Source organism: Lontra canadensis, unplaced genomic scaffold (genome assembly GCF_010015895.1).
Source record: "Lontra canadensis isolate GAN:19392208 unplaced genomic scaffold, GSC_riverotter_1.0 scaffold9, whole genome shotgun sequence".
Taxonomy (NCBI): Eukaryota; Metazoa; Chordata; class Mammalia; order Carnivora; family Mustelidae; genus Lontra; species Lontra canadensis.
Genome location: NW_022631003.1, coordinates 33,336,439 through 33,351,964, shown reverse-complemented (window position 1 = coordinate 33,351,964; position 15,526 = coordinate 33,336,439).

The following is a 15,526-nucleotide window of genomic DNA, read 5'->3' as shown; positions in this document are numbered from 1 at the left end:
AAACATCTGTTGTTAAGTCACTCATCCTATAATATTTTTGTTATAGCAGCCTGAATGTACTCTTATACGAACAGGATAGAACTCACTTAGGAACATTACTCTTAAGCTTATTCATATGAGACCTGCAACGAATATCAAAGAGAGAAATATTTATGGAGCTCCTCCTGTTTGTCAGTGTTATTCTAGATGCTGCGGATTCAGTGATAGCCAAAAAAGACGAGGTCCCCCTCCCTACAAAATCACAAGTTCTATAGGAGTAAGACATATGCTAAGGAAGGAAATGACCAAAAGAATCAGAGAGTGGTAAGTGCTTTAAAGAACATGTAGAATAATAGATGTAGAATAATAGAGATTGATTGAAGGAATTACTTTGGAGTAGGAATTAGTTTTAATTGGGAAATACCTTCCTAAATGGTGACTGATGTCATTTTTCTCTCCTACTTCAGGGTCACTTCCCTGCTTTCTGGAGTACCCTGCATCCAGCCATCCTTACACTTGCCTGGTATCAGAGATTAGCAGTAAACTCTGTCTTTTTCCCTTCAGGAATGAGAATCCTAGAAACAAAGGATGTAAAATCCTTTACCCAACTTACAAGGAAATACCAGAACCTTATGTAAAAACCATTCTTAGAGGACTGCCTTGGTATCCCACAGTTCTAGATAAGCACATAGATTTGGTTATATCAGAATTCTAGCAACATCCGCTTGTCCTTCCTTGTTCATGTGTTGTTATAAGGGTCCAATGAGATGATGGTTACAAACATTGTAGCCTTCAAAGATGATTATACCAAGTGCTATTGGATTTAAAAAATAATTTGTCAAAATTAAAGATGCTATATACTTACTGAAACAATAAAGAAGTAATAGAATTCCATTCTTCTCTATATTAAAAGAAAGATTAGAAAACAGTCTTTGATATACTATTAGATTGGAACTTACTAGGAATGAGACTAGACAAACATTTGCTGTCCCATCAAGTGTCCCACTAATAGTATAAACGCATTAAATACTAAAACATTTGCATGTGTATAAAAATTGACCATAATTTCAGGAGGGAGAAAATGATAGCACTATAAACCAAGTAAAATAGACTCAAATAATTAAATGTAACACAAATGATAAGAAATTATGACATAGGGGCTAGATTTCTTCTCTCTTCTACATATCAATACAGAAAACCTGACTATTGAAAGTTCATGCAGAGACTTCTTAAGATTCAGGCATCTTTTAAAAGTTGAATTTCTTTAAATGTGCCCTGGTTTGCACTAGTGTTCATCATCATTCAATGCCACAGTTTTCCAGGAAGAATGCTCCCCTATGGTATTGTCACAACTTCCAGCCTTGGCCCCTGCTGTAAATGGAGTTTTAGAAAAGAGCTGATGGTTATGCAGTTCTGAATCATGCAAGACCCTTTTTGAAATTGTTCACCCCATCTTCCTTCTATCACCAATACCTCAGTATAATATAATCCTAGCAAAACTGAGAAAAAGAGGATGACTTTGTAAGAAAAGAAAATTAAAATAAATCAGTTGAAATCTTTTAAAATACAGCATTTCTATCATAATTGAAGACTAAAGAGCTCCTTCTCATTTTTCAAATTTTAAAATTTTGCAGGAGACTAGCAAAGAATACTTAGTGCCTTTCTTCAGGGGCCACTTTCATGTTGGATTGATCCAAAGCTATTGTGTATGCTGAATTATGCTGCCAGCATGTGGGAGGGGACAGGAGAGCTCAGAGGAGCTAATGCAGTGAACTGTGGCCCTTGCACACAATTAGGATGATGGCACTTCATCTGACCAAGTTCCAGGGTGGTCAAGCCTGCAGCTCCTAGATCTATACCACCAGCTGCAGCTCAAAGTGCAGAAAATTCTAAAATAGAGAATCTAGAAGTGAGAATCAGTTTGTTTAAAAAAATTTACTTCATTTGTTCTGCCGGAAGAATAAGACTGATAACAAAAGTGTTAATAAGAAATTCACATTTATTGAGAACATCTTTATGTCAAGTATTTACTGGGCTAAGTATGCATATATACATTATCTCATTTAATCTCCATAATAATCCTAAAAGAAAGTACTATTTATAGTCCATATGACTAATGAGAAAACTAGGGCACAGACAGGATAATTAACTTTTCCAAGGTCACACAACTAATATCTGCCTCATAGAAATCCTGGGAAATGTAAAAAACAACAACATGCCTTGGTGGTGTGCATTAGTACCCCCCAAAAAAAAAAAAAAAAAGACCAAATATGTCAAGGAAATTTTAAATTTTTATTTTATATTTTTAAAGATTTCAAAATTTCCTATTACAAATAAGCAAAAAAGAAATTTAGACTATGAACAAATTATTAAATATATTCCAAATGGATTCCTGGTTTCCACTCTGACATGTAAGAAACTTAGAAGTCATCATTCCAAACATCCTTAAGACAAGGCTATGCAAACAAAAATTCGGCGACTTTTCTTGGACCCATCAGAGAACTGAGATCACAGGGTAACCATCACTTGAAAGACAAGCACATCCTGAAAGTCATAGTCAAGATCTGTTCACCTGGATCAGAAGATGCTGGAGCCATTGACTTGTAGGAACACTGAAATGGTAATTTTGATGAACTCCTGGAGGCTGTCAGTGATGAACTAGTATGAGAATGAGAAACTCCTATCTTAAATAGCCCCCACCTTGCTTTGGTGGACTTTAACTCCAGGAACCCCATCAAGGTGTCATTATGAAGATCCACTGTCTCATAGCTCCTGGAGGGGAAGGGAAGGAGGGGACAAGATAAGTAGTCATTATAAAATAATCCACTCAGAGCATTCTCCATAACAAAGGTCTACTCTCGAGGGGAAAAGACTTTACCGGAGCTTTATCCTAGCTGGAGGAATGGCACTCCTCCCAGCCAGCCACTCTAGCCTTCTTATCTCAGCTGTTTCACCTCAGAGGGGGGAAACATAGTCAACAGGGCTTTAAGAAAACAGATCAGAGCCCTGGCAGCCAAGGAAGGAACTAGGGAACTGGGAGGAAAATCTATACCACAGGAGAAATATTGGTGAAGGTCACAGCCCAGCCTCAAGACACAGGCCCACTAAAAGACTGAGACTTAAATCAGATTATGGAAAGTTCCCCACCCCCACTATACTTACCATCACCACAGCAGGGCTTCAGTATAGTAACAGTGGATGTAGCCTGAAAGAATTGCAAGACATAGACTCTCTTTGAGAAAGAATATTTAGGGACGCCCAAAGTCAGGAGGGGAGGTAAAAGTAAGGACACTAGAGGAATTCAAAACCTCCAACACTTAAGAGCTACAGCAAAAAGCTACAGCTACAGCCTGACTCCTAGCCATATTAATAGAAATCCTCACAGGAAAGCCCTATTTACCCCAGTCTCTAATATTTGAAACAACATAACCAGCTTTCAACAACAACACTACAAGCCATGCCAAATCCAAGAAAAAACAGTCTGAAGAGAAAAAGAAATCATCATCATCAGATTCAGATATTAGAAATGTTGGAATTATCAGATAGTGATTAATATAACTATGACTAGTATCTTAAGTTTTTAATCGAAAAAAGTAGACAACATGCAAGAACAGATGGGTAATGTAAATAGAAAGGTGGGAAATATAAGAAAGAATCAAAAGAATATGTTAGAAATCCCAATACACTGTAACAGAAATGAAAAATGCCTTTGATGGGCTCAAAAGTAATCGTAATGGCTTAGGGAAAAATCAGTGAGTTTTACCCTAGATCAACAGAAACTTGCCAAACTGAAACGCAAAGAGAAAAAAAAAAAGGGGAAAATCAACAGAGTATCCAAGAACCATGGGATCATTTCAAAAGGGGTTTTATATGCATAATTAGAACACCAGAAAGAAAAGAAATGCAAAAGAAATATTTGAAGGAATATTGGCCAATAACTTTTCAAAACTAATTATGGACACTGTACTGGGTTGAATAGTGTTCTCTCAAAGTTCATTTCCATCCAGAACCCCAGAATGTGACCTTATTTGGAAAAAGAGTCTTGGGGCACCTGGGTGGCCCGGTGGGTTAAAGCCTCTGCCTACGGCTTGGGTCATGGTTCCAGGGTCCTGGGATCATCCATACACCTGGCTCTCTGCTCGCCTGAGAGCCTGTTTCCTCCGCCTTTCTCCCTCTGCCTGACTCTCTGCCTACTTGTGATCTCTGTCAAATAAATAAATAAATCCTTAAAAAAAAAAAAAAAAGGAAATAGAGTCTTGGTGGATGGAATTACTCAAGAGGCGATAATACTGAATTTGGGTGGCCACAAATCCAATGAATACTCTCCATGTAAGAAGTTCATATGAAGACACAGACATACTTAGAGGAAAAATGGCCTCATAAAGAAAGGCAGAAACTGAAGAGATGCAGCCCCATGCCACGTAATGCCAAAGATTGCTGGCAATTCCCAGAAGCTAGGAAGAAGAAAGAAATTATTCTTCCTTACAGTTTTCAGAAGGATCATGGCCCTATTGACACCTTGATTTCAGACTTCTAGCTTCCAGAACTGTGAGAGAATAAATTTCTGTTATCAGAAATCCAGTTTGTGGTAATTTGTTATGGCAACTTCAGAAATTTAATAGACATCAAACCATAAATCTAGGACGTATAGATAGCACCAAGCAGAATAAATATTAAACAAACAAACAAACAAATACATCCACACCTAGGCAAGCCATATTCAAACATCAGGAAACCAAAGCCAAAGAGAAAATCTTGAAAGAAGCCAGAGGGGAAAAAATAAAACTTACTTATGGAAGCACAAGTATAAGAATTACAGTGAACTTCTCAAAAAAACCAAGTAGGCAAGAAGAAAATGAAGTGAAAATTTAAAAACATTGAAAGAAAAAAAGTTTACCATTCTAGAATTCTATATCCAGCCAAATTTAAACTTTACCAGATTTATCCTTCAAAAGTGAGAGACATAAATACTTTCTGAGACAAATAAAAACTGAGGAATTCATTGCCACCTGACATGACCTAAAAGAAATGTTACCAGAAATTCTTCAAGCAAAAGGAAGGTGATATATGTAAGAAACTTGGATCTAGATAAAGAAAGGAAGAGAAAGAAGGAATAAATGGAAGTAAAATAAAGGCTTTTATTTCTTTACTCTTGATTTTAATAAATAATTGTTTGTATAAAGTAATAATAGTAACAATGTATTGGGTGATTAGAACAGATGGATAAATGAAATGAGCAATATCACAGGGACTGAGGGAAGAATTAGAAAGACTATTCTAAGGGACCTGTACTACATATGAAGTGGTATTATGTTATTTGAAGGTGAATTTAGATTAGTTTAACATATATCTTTTTTTTTTAAAGATTTTATTTATTTATTTGACAGAGAGAGAGAGAGATCGAGAGATCACAAGTAGGCAGAGAGGCAGGCAGCGAGAGATGGGGAAGCAGGCTCCCCGATGAGCAGAGAGCACAATGCGGGGCCCGATCCCAGGACCCTGAGACCATAACCTGAGCCGAAGGCAGAGGATTAACCCACAGAGCCATCCAGGCACCCCAGTTTAACATACATCTTAAGACCTAGAGAAAACTATTAAAAAATTTTAAAAATGGAAGGTATGTGTTATGGTGAGTGCTATGAAGTGTGTAAACCTGGCGATTCACAGACCTGTACCCCTGGGGCTAATAATACATTATATGTTAATTAAAAAATTTTTAAAACAGTGTAATTGATAGAGAAGATAAAATGGAATCACATATAATGCTTGATTAAACTAGAGAATTCAGGAGAAAAAGGGGGAAAAGGAACAAGAACAAATGCAATAAAGAAATAAGTTACAGATATAGAAATTAATCCAATCTTATCAATAATTTATTAAATGGGAATGGTCTAAATATGTCAATTAAAAAAATATACATATGAAACTGCATATTATCTACAAGAAAACCAATTTAAATATAAAGATTCAGATTAAGAGTAAAGGAATGGAGAAAGACATACCATGCTAAAATTAGTCTAAAGAAAACTGGAGGTGTGCTGGGGTGTCTCAGTTGGTTGGGCATCCAACTCTGGATTTGGGCTCAGGTCATGATCTGGATGTCATGGGATCAAGCCCCACAATGGGCTCTGTATTCAGTGAGAAGTCTGCTTTTCTCTCTCTCTCTCTCTCCCTCTGCCCCTCCCCCTGCTCTTGCTGTCTCTCTAAAATAAGTAAATAAATCTTAAAGAAAAAAAAAGAAAGAATGAATGAAAGAAAACTAGAGTAGCTACATTAATTTCAGACAAAGCCAACTCCAGAACAAGCAATTGTTCAGGAATAAAGAAGGGCACCATATAATGATAAAGGGGTCAATTTTCAAAGGAAACATAATCATCCTAAACATGTAGGCACTTAACAACAGAATATCAAAATACATGAGGCAAAAACTGTTGCAACTAAAGGAAGAATTAGACAAATCCACTATTATAGTTGCAAACTTCACCTTCCCTCTGTCATTGATTATTCTAGCAGGCAGAAAATCAGCAAGGATATAGATGACCTGAATAACATTATCAATCAAATTAATCTGACATTTATAAAATATTCCATCCAACAATCCAGCAGAATATACATTCTTCTCAAGCCTAAGAAAGAGACATAAATACTTTCTGAGACAAATAAAAACTGAGGAATTCATTGCCTCATTTTTAAAATTCATTTTTAAAATCAAAATTTTTAAAATCCTAGGAAGCATTCCCCAAGATAGACCACATTTTGACTATAAAACATATCTGAACGAATTTAAAAATATGAAATTTATATAAAATATGTTCTCAGACCACAGTTTAATTAAAGTAGAAATCAGAAAGAGGAAAGATAGCTGGAAAATCGCCAAATATTTGGAAATATAAATGTTAAATAAGACACTTGTAGATAACGCATAAGTCAAAGAAGTTTCAAGAAAAATTTAAAAATATTTTAAACTAAGTGAAACTAAAACAAAAATTTATTAAAATTATTTATTACAGCATTATTTATAATAGCTAATACACAGAAACAACCCAAGTGTCTACTGACAGATGAAAGAAGAAGACATGGTAGATATATACAAAAAATATTTCCTCATTCATGAAAAAGAATGCAATCTTGCCATTTACAACAACATGGATGGACTTAGTGGATTTTTTTTTCCTAAAGATTTTATTTATTTGACAGAGAGAGATCACAGGTAGGCAGAGTGGCAGGCAGAGAGAGAGGAGGAAGCAGGCTCCCCGCTGAGCAGAGAGCCCGAGCGGGTCTCCATCCCAGGACCCTGAGATCATGACCTGAGCCGAAGGCAGAAGCCTTAAGCCACTGAGCCACCCAGGCGCCCCGGACTTACTGGATATTATGCTCAGTGAAATAAATCAGACAGAGAAAGACAAATACTATGAGATTTCACTTACGTGTGAAATCTAAAAAACAAAACAAATGAATAAACAAGCAAAAAACAAAAAAAGCAGAAACAGACCCATAAATACAGAGAACAAACTAATAGCTGTCAGAGGGGATGGGAATGGGTAAATGAGCAAAATGCGTGAAGGGGTTTGGGAGATACAGGCTTCCAGTTATGAAATAAATAAGTCAAGGTACAAAATGGAATATAGTCAAGGTACTGTAATAGAATTGTATAGTAACAAACGGTAGCTTCACTTGTGGTGAGCAAAGCCTAACTAAGAGTTGTTGAATCACTATCTCATATACCTGAAACTAATGTAACATTTATGTGTTAACTATACATCGGTTAAAAAAAAATTTAAAAAGTTGCTAAAATTTGTGGGATGTTGCAAAAGTACTACTTAGAGCGAAATTCACAGTACTTAATGCGTATATTATAAAAGAACAATCTAAAAATTAATACTTTACCTTAGGAAGTTAGAAAGAGAAGAGAAAATTAAGAGTCTAAAGCAAGCAGGGGAAAAAAAAAACAAAGATTAGAGCAGAAACAAATGAAATTGAAAATAGAAAACAATGGAGAAAAGCAAAAAAAATCAAAGGCTGATTCTTTGAAAAGATTAATAATAGTGATAAACGTCTCTCCTGGCTAACAAGAATAATGAAGAAGGGATACAAATTATCAGTATGAGAAAAGAAAGAGGGATCATCACTACTGATCTCATGAACAATAAAAAGATAATAAAGAAATACCATTAACAAATATATACCTGTAAATCAGATAACATAAGTGAAATGAACAAATTCCATGAGAGACAACGAACTGCCAAAACACACATAAGAAGCATGGAATACCTGATCTACTAAAGAAGTTAATCAATGGTTGACCTTCCAAAAAAGAAAGCACAAAGCCTAGATGGTTTAATTGGCAACTTCTACTAAACATTGAAGGAAGACAGACCAAAATCTCTACAATCTCCAGAAAAGAAAAGCAGAGTAAACACTTCCCAACTCATCCTATAAGACCAACATTACCTTAATTCTAAAACCAGATAAAGATATTACAGGGGTGCCTGGGTGTCTCAATGGTTAAGCCTCTGCCTTCAACTCAGGTCATGATCTCAGGGTCCTGGCATCGAGCCCCACACTGAGCCCCTGCATCGGGCTCTCTGCTCAGCAGGAGCCTGCTTCCCCCTCACTCTGCCTACTTGTGAGCTCTTTCTCTCTGTCAAATAAATAAATAAAATCTTAAAAAAAAAAAAAAAAAAAGAAAAGATATCACAAGTAACCAGACCAATATCTCTCATGAATAGACACAAAAATCCTCAATAAAATGTCAGGAAATTGAATCTAACAATGTATAAAAAGAATTATATCCTTTCAAAAGTGTTAGAATTTCACATTTAATTTAGTATTTTACTCTATAGGTTGATCAAAGTTGAAATGTAAGCAAGGAACCATATAAGAAAGCAAGTCTACAATAACAACTAAAAAGTTTACCTAGTTATGTATCTACCTAAAGGACCAAATATTGTATGGTTCTGGTTAAATTCATGTATATATGTATTCATTAATTCTGCTAACACTAGTACTAATGCCAGACTACCTAGAATCTGCTCTGAGTTAGGCACATGTAGTTCTTTTATACATGCCTATATTACAAATACCTCCGCAAAACCTAATTTATGCTTATTTTGGGTATGTAAGTAAGAATTAAAACATGATTTTTTAAAAGATCAAAGAACATATGCTTATGATCAATTATCAGAGATTCTAACAAGATGTATGGGTGTGGGTTGGGTAGAAGAATTCTCTATAGCGTTGCCTTAATTAGTATTACCTTAATTATTTCAATGAGGATAAAGCAGGGGAGGAATATAATGTAACCCAGGGAACTATATGAACCCAGATTTGGAGCAGATAAGCATAGATCACAAAAGAAATGAGACAAGAATAATACAGAAGACTGATGGTTACCAGAGGGGCGGTTGGTTGGGGAGATGGGCAAAATAGGTGACGGCGATTAAGGAGTATAGTGCACTTGTAAAGAGCACCAGGTGTTGTATAAAAGTGTTGAATCACTATATTGTACACCTGAAACTAGTATTACATTTATGTTAACTGTCTCAAATTTTTAAATAAAACTTTTAAAGAAGAATAATATGGAGGCACCCAGGTGGCTCAGTGGGTTAAAGCCTCTGCCTTCGGCTCAGGTCATGATCTCAGGGTCCTGGAATCGAGTCCCGCATCCGGCTCTCTGCTCAACAGGGAGCCTGTTTCCTTCTCTCTCTCTGCCTACTTCTGATCTCTCTCTCTGCCAAATAAATAAATAAAATCTTTTTTAAAAGAAAGAATAATATGAAATAATGACGCAAATTTTTAAAAATAGTATCAGCAAATTGAAAGCCTAGAATAAGCTGAGATTATTGGGAAAGAAAAGAAATTGTTAAGCAACCAAATATTTTTAGCTACTGGGCAGAAAAATTAAAAGAAAGAATTATTAGGTCTCTTGCAAGATAATTAATGTAATTCTAACAAATGAGAATGTGAAGGGAGAATGACATCATTCTACATTGTTTCCATCTTTCTATTAAGAATAATCTTCAAAAACTGGAAGGAATAGGATAAACATAGACAGGACAGCTGAAGTCCCAAATATGCAGAAATAACAGGAGAGTACCTATTGCATTAAAATAATCCAGCTTTTCTGGTCCAGATAAATAATCCAACTCTTCTGGTTTGCTACTGCAAGAACCAAGGGATGGCCTGCAAAGCTACTACTAGTAATCTTAAAAAACAATGAAAGCCGATATGTGCATACATCTAAAGATCGCTAATGTAAGTTATCAAGTGAAACAAGAGTTAATATTTATTTCATGATCTCACATATATAAAAAATAATAATAAATAAACACATATATATTCATCTATATTAATTACAAAATAACTAAAAAGATGTATATCAAATATCCACAACTGGTGTTATTTTTAAAATGAAAAATGAAAGCAAAACCAATAATGAGATATCCATATTATAGAAAATATGAAGTGTAAAAAATGGAGGTGGGAAGAAATGTTAAAATTAGACAAATGGCAAGATCCCTTTGCTTCTAAGATTACACAAACACACATGTAACTAATTGGTGGGACCCTGTACAAAAGGAAAATATGTGCTCTATGTTCAAAAATTATTGAGAATTTTAGTACTCCAATAGTTAAACCAAGTGCAAAACTCCCCTAACCAGGGCACACACACACACACACACAAATTATCTACATCTACATACACATACATATATACACATACATATTTTTTCTTGAATGCTAGGATGCCCTGTGACCCAATCTCTTTGTACTCCTTCCTTGCCCACTAGCCTGAGTGCATCATCTCTCTGTCTTCTTATGAAGAAACATCTTCCTACTGCCTGTAGGAAGAGTTCTAGAGAGTTCTAGCTCCTCCACGTAGTTCTCTTTATGTTTTAATAGACCACATCAGAGGCAATGACTTTTAAAAACTCTATGTTAATTAATGGTGTGAAATTATATGTGAGGAGTTTGTCACAAGGTTGATACCAAGACATATAAATTTGTTATTTCACTCCTGCATTTTCCCAAGGTAACACTAATACTTACAAGAAATAAAAACTTTTTAAGTACTTAATAGGTTAGAACTCTGCTATAATGTCAGCCAGCAGAGTGTGAATGAGTCCTTGGGCTTCTTCATAGCTTCCGTATAATGTAAGTGGGAGAGACAGATGACAGTAGCTGATAGATAAGTCATAGATGGACAGACGGATGGATGGATGGATGGAGAGATAGATGAATAGATAACCAAGCATAGTAACAGTAGAGAATATTGAAAGAGGATATGATGCGAAGATTGTCCAAGTCAAAGAAATTTTGTTACAGATGATTCCCAACCACCAGAGCTGGAACAGACTTAAATCTTAAAATAAAGCAAAACATTGTTTATTAAATAATTATTCTGTACTAATCACTGTATATGTATTTCTTATTTAATCTTCCCAGTAATTCTGACTTAATTTCTATTATTTTTATTTTACAGATGAAGAGATTAGGGAACAAAGTTTTATATTTTGTCAGTATCAAATAGACTCCAAATGTTGGATCTGATTTGTTTTTCAGAGAATGTAACTATACTGGCTATATTATACTGTTTCCCAGGCCTTAAATATTATCTGATACATTTATGTTTCTGATGTTGAATTCTTTAGCATCCAACCCAGTGGTTTTCCAGCGTATCCTTGAATTCCCCAACTGGAGACTTCTCTAAAACAACCACTTTATGTTCAGACAGCAAATATTTCTCTCTTCCTCATAACATCAACTTACTAGCTCTAACACTGCCATTCATGAGAACATGTCTGATTTCTTTTCTGCACTATACCCTTTCAGATATCTGACAAATAATTTGAAGCTAACTACCTTTGCCCAAGCTTCTCTAGGTTAATATTCTCAGTACCTTCAGATGAAACTCACAGAAATCTGTTTCAAGTTTTCTCATCCAAGGACTATTCCTCTCCGAATATGGTCTAATTTGTCTGTGTTTCCCAGTTTCTTGGAGCTGAATGCAACACACCAGGATTGGTTCAGTCAGCTCCAGAGCATGACAATCACTTCCCTCATTCAAACCATCATAAGTCTATTACCACACTCAATAGTACATTAGCTTTCTCAGCAGTCACATCCTGCTGCCAGCTTTTATTGAAATCAAATCCACGAATCTTTGTCATGTAAGTGCCAATAAGCCAGCCTATAGGAATGCAAGTGTGTGTGTGTGTGTGTGTGTGTGTGAGAGAGAGAGAGAGAGAGAGAGAGGAAGAGACAGACAGAAACAAGAAAAAGACTCAAGTCTTGATTTTCGAATTTGCCCATATTAAGTTTCATGTTAGATTTGCCCCTTCCTGGCACATGTTGGAGTTTTTGTTTTTGCAGATCTTAATACCACCATACATGGAATTTTCTTACCTCTGAAAATTATCATCAAAAGCAAATTTGACAAACATTCCTTTATATTTTCATCTAAGTCTCTGACAAAAGAAAAAGATGGACTGGACAAGATAGAGCCCTTTGGCTCGCCTCTAGAGACCAGACTCTAGATTAACACCTACTTCAATCTTATTTTTTGAACATACAATGAATAATGTATAAAAATACAAAGATATATAGCCCATAATTTTTCATCCTATCTAGGTTTGATTAGTGCCATGCATGAAAGATAAGCAGGAAATAGAGAAAGAAATTGTGGTTTTCTTACAGGGAAATGCTCTATGTCAACACAGCTGATTTATGTGGGAGACAGGTTTTCAAGGCAGGACAGTAGAGCAGCCCTCCTGCAGTTCCCTAGAAAAGCAGGTTTTCCTTCTTTGAAGTTGAACTGAAAATAAACTTGGGCTATCAGGGCAGATTTTCTTTGTTCTTCTTTAGTCTTGGAAACAAAACAATAGGACTTTTCTGTGAACCCCCACTCTATCCCTCCCACACATGTATAAAATACATGTTAATAATCACAGTTAAAGGAAAATGTATTTTTATTGTATTCTAGCTTTTCAAAATTTCATCCCATTTACCAGTGTGGTGTGACCAAGAAGACACTGAACTAGGCAGAGAACTAGTTGGGGAAGCAAGTCCTTGGTTTTTAAATTGTCCATCAAGTGGTTATCTAGGATTCTGGGTTAATGTCATGGGATTTTGAAGTAGATGAATTAAAAGTGTTACTCACCTATGTCTGTTTCATGGTTGGTTAATGTCTCAACACTTCCTATTGGAAGGGAAGATAAATCTTGGAGTCTACAAAAAGCCAGTGAGATGACACTCATTATTCTACGTTCTTACTGAGATCTTTGGGAAGACAAAAGCTGTCTGGAAGAATTCTGAAAAACTATCATATAAATACCAATTGTCACCAATTTTAAATTTTTCCGCACAGCCTACAATTTCATGGTATACAATATTTTAATTTTATTTTCTTAAGAGATCTACCCTCTCAACAAATATTTAAGTGCACAATAAAGTATGACTGACTCTACTATGTTGTTCGGCAGATTTCTACAACTTACTCACCTTGCTTAACTGAAACCTTGTGCCTGTTATTAGTAACTCCCTTCCTTAGCCTCTGGCAGTGGTTATTCCATTCTTTGATTTTATGAATTTGACTATTTTATATACATCATATGAGTAAAATCATGCAATATTTGTCTTTCTGTGACAGGCTTCTTTCACTTAGCATAACGTCCTCAATGTTCATCCACGTTGTTGCACATTGCAAAGTTTCCTTCTTTGTCAGGGTGGAAAATAACCCATTGGAGAGAATATTAATTGACTTTTAAGAGACCTTTATTCTTAGCCCATATTCTTTCCACAGAATTTACCCTTGCCATACCATCCCACTAACCAATAATGAGGCTGTTTTCCAATCCTGTGTGTGTGTACACGCCCATGTGCCCTTTCTCTGCCCGGTGAAGCCTGTCTACTTCTCTCACTCCACTTGCCTTGCCTCTCCCTGGAACTGGTGGTTGGCTTCTCAACCTTGGCTAGACTGAGAAGGGCAATATGAAACCTTCTCTATGCCCCCAGGATGACTGGTGACAGTAGCACCAGATCCTACTTGTGAACCTAGGGAGAAGGGAGGAGGAAGGCCTCTATGATTCCACAGACTTTCTCAATCCTTATTCTATTTCTGCATCTCCTGCTTTTCTTCTATTCCTTTTCCATCAACTTTTTATTCTCACTATTTTATCTCTTTTCATTCTTTTATTCCTCTTCTGTGCATTTTTAAAAAAATAAATTGACCTCTCCTGTCCCTTCCTGTTTTTAACTTTCTTATTTCCCATCTCTTCCTCCTATCTGTATCTTCAGATTACTTTCTCCTTCAATCTGTATCACACCTTTTCTTTTACATAGTCTCTGGGCTCTCATTTTCATCCACTCTGATTCAGTCACTGGATTTTGTCCCTTCCTTCATCTTTAGTCACTAGTCTTTGGTTCAAAAGTATCTTTTTTCAGGGCGCCTGGGTGGCTCAGTGGGTTAAGCCTCTGCCTTCAGCTCGGGTCCTGGTCTCAGGGTCCTGGGATCGAGCCCCACATCGGTCTCTTTGCTCAGCAGGGAGCCTGCTTTCTTCCTCTCTCTGCCTGCCTCTCTGCCTACTTGTGATCTCTGATTGTCAAATAAATAAAATCTTAAAAAAGAAAAGTATCTTTTTTCTTTCATTCTTCTTATTTTATGCAGTTCACTTGTTCAGGGGAGAACCAACTTCCAAACAACAAAATAAGTGAGTTTATTCTCAGATGAAAGGTCAGAAATTGACAGTACATTGAAAATGTTGACAAAGCTATAAAAAATACACCACCACCTAGGGCTGCCAGATTTGGGGGTGGGGGAGAAAGTATGTATATATACAGTTCAATTTGGTTTTCAGTTTCAGTGAAACAATAAACGATTCTTAGTATAAATAAGCCCCATCAGTGTTGTTATTCTAAATTTTTGTGTGTATCTGAAAGTCAAATTTACCTGGGTTTCCTATATTTTCCCGGGCAAGCCAACCACTACTACATTTAGTCATATTATCAGCTAATAAATATCCAAACTGTGTGTCTGAAGAGTATGCTAGACAATGAGAAAGCTATCACATGTGTACAAAATCAATCCCTGCCACAAAGAATTCACAAAGAATGTAAAGGGTTAAGAAGTTAAAAAATGTAATAAATAATTAGAAAACAACACCAAATAGCATATAATCAAAATGTTTAACTGTTTCAATTATAAGTCCAGCACAAGTTTAAGTACTGATCTGAGTGGAACAGCTCAGGAACTGGTCTGGAGTGGAGGATGAGATATGGGCTTAAGGGATGAAATGCACTCTCCAAGCAAACCAAAGAAACAAAGCAACCCCAGGTCTTCCCCATGCTTTCCTGTCTCTGCCTTCTGATACTTTTCTTTTCTCCAATCTTACCTAGACTTCAAAGTACATTTAGTGCCATGTACTTCTTGATGATCTTTCCTTCTTTAAGCTCTCCATAGCACCTCCACACGTCATCCACTGTACTCTCCATTGTTTCTTGGCTAATTTTGGACATATCTCCCAGGGATTATCTGCTTTTTGAAGGAAAA